Source organism: Lathyrus oleraceus, chromosome 3, assembly GCF_024323335.1.
Source record: "Lathyrus oleraceus cultivar Zhongwan6 chromosome 3, CAAS_Psat_ZW6_1.0, whole genome shotgun sequence".
Taxonomy (NCBI): domain Eukaryota; kingdom Viridiplantae; phylum Streptophyta; class Magnoliopsida; order Fabales; family Fabaceae; genus Lathyrus; species Lathyrus oleraceus.
In genome coordinates this window covers 163,748,192-163,755,509 of record NC_066581.1, presented here as the reverse complement: position 1 = coordinate 163,755,509, position 7,318 = coordinate 163,748,192, and the positions used below count along the sequence as shown (strand labels likewise).

The window sequence follows — 7,318 nt, the reverse complement described above, 5'->3', positions numbered from 1 at the left end:
TCCAATTAAGGATCAACGTCTATCACCATGTAAACCCACAGTTTCACCGCTTCCACCATGAAGCCGACCATACCATGAATGAATGTACACATACCAATAATATATGCAATTAAGATCATCTTTACCATCTTAATCATTCTACATATCACCATAATTCAACTCTATGAATTATCCACCAATGGTACATATACACATTCATAACAAATACACCATTCACATAATATGCAATTAAGATCATTCCTACCATCTTAATCATTCCACATATAACCATAATTCAATTATATGAATTATCCACCAATAGTACATATACACATTCCTCACAATCCATTATTCACATATATACACTAATTATCAAATACGCACAATTAGATTTCATTTCAAAATGATTACAGCATTTAAAATCCATAATTTTTCATTTTTCAACAGTGTTAACCGGTTAACGCATTTAGGTAACCGGTTAACGCGTAACATAATGCACTTCCTGGCAGATTTCAACAGTGTTAACCGGTTAACGCATTTGGTTAATCAGTTAACGCAAAACAGAAAGAATGTCCTGGCAGATTTTCAACAGTGTTAACCGGTTAACGCATTTGGTTAATCGGTTAACGCAAAACAGAACACAATTTCTGAGCAAATTTTTAGCAAGTAACTGGTTAACGCTCGGTGGGTAACCGGTTACCACAAAACAGAATGCAAAATTTTCTGCGTTTTTCATCGTTGAAGGACTTTCGGACCTCCGATTTCGATTCCGTAAAAAGCCAAACGTTCAGAAATATATAACTCATACAATACTCTAAGTATACAAAGTTAATTTACAATTTTAGCACAATTAAATCACCACAAATCAAAATACTCATCAAAACCTAACAATTCCAAAAACCATGAAATTTAGGGATTTCAACGTAACATATTTCTACCCATTGACCCAATCATACTAACCCATAATAATAAGGATTCCCCCCTTACCTCTTCAATTTTCTGGAAAACCTAGCTTCTCTCTTGTTCTTCCCCTCTTCTCCTTATTTTTCCTCTTTTCTTTCTCTGTTGCCGTCAATGATTAAATTAATCTTACTCCTCACTCTCCTCACCTCTTATATATTGGTATTATATTTGGGCTTAAAGAATGATACCTCTAATTTAATTAATAGATCCAATAAGACCTAATATTAAAATATCTGTAATTAGTTCAATTAAATTAGACTAACACAATATACCTACCAAGTTAATTAATTCAATTATTCAATTATATCTCATATCAACTAAATAATTAATTAACACACCAAACTAATTAATATAATCAATTATTATACCACCTAACAATCAATTAATTAATTAACACTCCAATCACTACAACAAACAAGACCTTAGACAGCGCTTTTTTTAGCCTTAGACAGCGCTTTAAAGCGTTGTCTAAACCTCCGCTGCTAAAGGTTTAGACAACGCTTTTTTAAATCTTAAAAGCGCTGTCTAAGCCCCCCCCCCCCCTTAGACAGCGCTTTGGCCAAAAGCGCTTTATAAGACCCTCTTATTTTAAATTTTTTAGGTATACCTTAGACAGCGCTTTCGAAAAGTGCTGTCTAAGCCCCACCCCCTTAGACAGCGCTTTGGCCAAAAGCGCTTTCTAAGACCCTCCTATTTTAATTTTTTTAGGTATACCTTAGACAGCGCTTTTCAAAAAGCGCTGTCTAAGCCCCCCCCTTAGACAGCGCTTTTGCCTAAAGCGCTTTCTAATCCCCCCCTTAGACAGCGCTTTTTACAAAAGCGCTGTCTAAGGTATACGAAAATTTTTGAAGCTTTTGTTTTAAACCACATTTTTTCCAGGTTTATAAACCAGAATTTCTACCTGTTTTCAACCAGATTTTGACAGACAATTATCACATTTTATATATGCCATTTTGGCCTTTTTTTCTACCAATTTTTGGCTAACAAATATATATATATATATATATATACCAATTCAAACCAATTTTGCCTTAAATGTATCAAAATATATACAAATTTATGTACACATTTACAAGTCATAACATATACTACAAATGTACACATTAATTACACAGCTTTATCATGAATTGACACCACTCCTCTTTGATTTCGTCCACTTGATCCTTTGTATAAAATGCACACTTGAATTCATCAAAGTACTACATAATAATATAACATATTTTGAATTAATTCCAACTATTTAATTATATGAGATATGTGTAAATATAAAAATAACTCATAAGTTAGAAATACATACATCGGTGGGAATCTTTAATCGGCCCAAAGCAAGAGTATCTCGCATAAACCTCAACATGAAATACCCGCAATCTATTTGATTACGTTGTTGAGGACACTACATATGAAAAAAAATATGGATTATAAATCCTAAGTTTTATCAAGTGTCATCACTAATATAATAAAAAATGTGGTAATTAAAAATATACCGCCACTTTAATCCATGTAATGGAGTTGGCGCCCCTCCTTGAGGTTTGGATATCTCGTTGGGCCCGAAAAGCTTGTAGGACGCTAATAAAATAAAATGAAGCAATTAGAACAATTCACATAAACTAAGAAAAATTTTGAACATTCTCACTTACGTGTCAATTAGGACCTTCATATCCGGGTATGTTGTCCAATCATTTCCTAACGAGTCAAGATAATACACAATTTCTCGGATAGGATTGATTGCGAGCAACAACCAATGTCCACTGTAATGATTAGGCAAATGTTAGATGGTAACTTGGAAAATAATTATAATAGATGAATTTAGAATGAAATGCTAACCCAGTATTAAACGGTATAAAAAACAACTTCTCTGCATCTTTATTGTCCATGAGGATCCGAAGAACGTACTCCGTCACGGTATCCGGTCTACTTAAGATTAAACCTAAGTTGACGGTCGCGGGTGCTAAGAATCCGAATGACACGTCCAAACCATTGGGGCGCATCAATTTGTCATACAAAAACCTAATATAAAAACATCATTAACACCTCTTTTGAAACATAAAGTAAACCGGATTAACATAAAGTAAACATCATTAACATAAGTTGTTTAATTAATAAAACAAAGTAGACCGGATTTACCTAATATATGTATTGACAACGGTGACGCCGATTTCTTCATGACTAAAAACTTGCATGAAGTCTTCATTACCAATCATTTGGTCGTAATCAAATCCGAAAATCCCTACCTCCATATGTACAGTCCGAACACCTCCGGTCGGTATATCGGTCATCTCTAGAAATGTCCTGAGGCACGACCTATACTTGGTGGTAGGTTTTTTCCTAGCTACGGTCTTCTTAGCACCAGAACTTTTTACCCGTGCGGAGGCGTTGCTAACCTCCTTTTTTTGTTGTGCGGAGGCATTGCTAACCTCATTTTCTTGAAGCTACATGTCATATAAATAGTTAGATCAAATTAAGAATGTAACAACTTCCATGAATATATGTCATATAATTGTATATTACCTCTTTTCTTGAAACCGTGGACTCGGTATACCGTGGAATCGCATTATCTTTTGATTTGGATTTTGTGGGAGTCTATTTAACATAACCAAGGAAAATATGTAAGTAAAATTTTAAGCATAAATTTTAAACTTTGAATATACACATTAAAGTTAACATAAGTTTTAAGCATACCTCATATCCTACGCATATGAGGTTTGTCGGCCATGCAACAAACGAACCTACTGCTTCGTGCACCGTTGTTGCATCTGAATCATTGCTAGGATATGGTAATGCTGCATTCGGCTCAACTGCAATATCAACTGATACCTTCAAACATCCAGCAGGGAGCTCTCTAGTGTGGAGTAATACTCCGCTAACGTTATGCACTTTTCCCTTGCCAACCATCCGATAGTATGGTGACGACAAATACAGCTGACAATGGGAAATGCCCTAAAACCAATAATAACAAGAAATCGTTAATGTGTATATATGTCAAATACATAATTTAAGCAAATAGTTCAATTTAAGACAATTATATGTAATTACCTCTGGAATGTTCGGCTGAAAGGTACAGTTGATACTGTCTTTGTCCGAAGCATCTCTGTATACTGTTGAGGCGCTAGCCTCTCTTTCTCTCCTCAATGCATCAAGCTCAGCTTGCATGGCTTCCAATCTTGCATGAAGCTCCCGATTACTAGGAGCCTTTCCTTTTTTAATACTCAGGGAGGTCGGAGTGACTCCAAATCCCTTACCCCTCACCCGACCAGAATACTCAGGGACATCTAATGCCCGACTAAGTATGCCCTTAGTATCATCGGGAGATAAAGACTGAGATAGCTCCTCCTGAAAAATCAGATGAATACCGTATACTTGTCAAATACTTGTGTATAAAAATGTTATTCAATTAATGAAAAAAATGTTATACTTACACATTTCTGGTATACGTGTAAAACTTCTTCTTGAGGAACTCCAGATTTGCCCACACGGGCTTCCTTCCACAAAACATGTGCAGGAAGAGATGTTTCTGAACTTTCCTCCTTCTGCAGCTACACATTAAGTCATACAATTTGATCAGATAAAACTAATATATGATGAACAAATTTGTTATCGCAATTTATAAATACTTACCATGGATTGTTCTAAGCGTCCATATCCGACACGTCCTTTTCGGTACGGATATGCGGGACTTGATGCTCTTTCCCGATTTGTAGCACTTATTCTTTGAAAAACCGGGTCTTGTCTTTTGGATTTGAAAGCTTCCCATTCTTCAGCCGATATCAAACTTTCATATTTTTTAGGAAGCTCCGCATCCACAAAATTACCATCCGCATCCTTAAGGAACTTGGATGATAAAAATGTCCGAAACCCTCTTAGAAGCTTTCCGGCCAATTTCATACAAAAACCTCTTCTTTCTTCTTCGATGTTAAAACATCGCTAAGAAAAACATACAGATTGATAGTTAGTATCAGCAAATGCGATTTCAATCCATGTGCGTCAACCTTACCAATATAACAACAACGCAAGCAAGGACAATGCATTCGTCTGGGGTTTTCAGCGTGTTGAACAGCATACTTAACGAATTCCAAAACCCCACTCTCGTACTCTTTGGTCATTCGATCGGCACAGATCCATGTTTTATCCATGGTTTTCCTACTTATTAAAGTAAACAATTAATCCAGACGAAAATACATAACTAAGGTAGTATCTTTGAATATCCTAACAATTATAAAGTTCAATTCATTTTAAACTTCAAAAACCTATACATAACCAATGTTAATATAAACTTCAATAACGTATCCGATACGCCAATATACCAACTTTAATTACCTCATCACTTTCATTTTTTATATTACAAGAATCAAACTTTTTCTATTACAATATACCTATAACTATACCTATAACTATATTAGAGTTCGTTCAATCATTTTATGGGAGAAATCTTGTTCCTTTAGAATGAAAGTGAGATGAACAACACTTTCACAGTTAAAAAGAAAAAAAACTACCTATTCAATCTTCAAGTATAATCACTAAGGAAACATGAAGTTTGAACAATATTGAACATCTAAATCCAAAATGATATTTAGAGTTTAAAGTCAAGTAGACACAGACACTGTAACAAAACAATGTATGAAATTTAATACTACCTACTTACCTTTTTATTTCTCATTCAGTTAGGGTTGGCAATTGAGCATCAATAGTGTATTTTACAAACAAAAAGAGCAAGCATTGAACCAAACAAAATAACAGAGCATGAAAAATACTGATGAAGTTATTTACAAAGAATAATACACTAAACTCAGTCAACAAGATTATGCACATTCTCAACATTAGTAAACTACCGCAAGATTATAAACATTCTCAACAAGATTATAAACATTCTCAACATTCTCAACAAGATTATACAGTAGAAACGAAGAAATGAAGAAATATTGAAGAACATACCGCAAGAAATGAAGAACAGTAGAAACGAAAAACGAAGTCAACACCCAAATGTCGAGACACGTACGATTCTTCAAACACGTTCAATGATTGAAACCGAAAAATGGAAGTGTATTCGTGTTCGTTGTTATGGTTTTCGCTGTTAGGGTTTCAACGTTCGCAGGAGGGAAAACAAAAGAACAGAGAACGAAAATAGAAATGGAGTCTGAAATTTTATTTTAATTAGACCTTAGACAGCGCTTTTGTGGAAAGCGCTTTCTAAGGTATGCCTTAGACAACGCTTTCCAAAAGCGCTTTCTATACCCCCCCTTAGACAGCGCTTTTGGTTTTAATTTTTTTTTTAATTTAAAGACTTTAGACACGCTTTATCAAAAGCGCTGACTAAGGTCTATATTTAAAAGCGCTTTCTAAAAGCGCTGTCTAAGGGGGGGTCTTAGACAGCGCTTTTAGAAAGCGCTGTCTAAGACCCCCCCTTAGACAACGCTTTCATTATTTTTTTGGAACATTTTCCGTGTTTTATTTTAATTTTAACCTTAGACAGCGCTTTCTTTTAAAAGCGCTGTCTAAGATGCGCTGTTAAAAGTCATTTTTGGCGTAGTGAATAAATAAAATAAAATATAATAATAATAATATAAGAATTAAATACTAAAAATCGGGTTGTTACACCATTCAAATTGTTGCAAATCCTGTTTTTCATGAACGCACCAAACATATCGAAGTTGATTGTCATTCAATACGTGACGCCTACGATGATCGAATAATATCACTTTCTCACGTCAGTACTCAGTTGCAGGTTGCAGATATTCTTACCAAGGTTGTTCCACGCCCACGACATCAATTTCTTGTTAGCAAATTGATGCTCTTTGACCAGCCTCATCAATTTGAGGGGGGATGTTAATCAGGAAATAATCAAACACATTTATTGTAAATAATTTACATTCATAGAATAGAAAATTAGTCATTAAGAGCTGTAATTAATTATGATTAGTCATTATGAGTTGTAATTACCGACACTATTATATATAGTATCAAATACAATGAGAAAGGCATCAAGCCATAATTTCTAACAGTTCGTTTCCTTGGGCTTAGGCCATTAATACAAAAAGTCTTGTTATGCTATTTCAACAACCATTTTTGCTTCATCAGGGAGAATTTTTCATTGATAAGTCTTTTGTAAGCAGATAAGTAAGTTTGAAATTCATAAATTTTGTTCAATATATACAAATGTGTTTGAAGAACTACATCATGGGCCATTGAATTAACATTTAAACCTTGAGTACCCCTACCTTCATATCTGTTATCATGAAGAGACTTAGGAATTCCTATATAATTCGCTTCTAACAAATAGTTTGAACAAAACTCAATAGTTTATTTTGTGATGTACCTTTCAATGATTGAAATTTCTGGAGGATGCGATTCTTCATATACCCTTTAAATATTTTTATGTATC

At 34.4% G+C, this 7,318-nt stretch overlaps 1 long non-coding RNA gene across 1 annotated transcript; it reads right to left on the bottom strand.

Annotated features, from left to right (window-relative positions):
* Positions 1 to 1,956: 1,956 nt before the first annotated feature.
* On the bottom strand, positions 1,957 to 2,657 carry LOC127126008 (uncharacterized). The gene is made up of 3 exons (XR_007804869.1): positions 2,580 to 2,657; positions 2,240 to 2,508; positions 1,957 to 2,141 (listed from the first exon to the last, which is right to left on the bottom strand). It is a non-coding gene; the product is annotated as an uncharacterized LOC127126008 (long non-coding RNA).
* Positions 2,658 to 7,318: the final 4,661 nt, after the last annotated feature.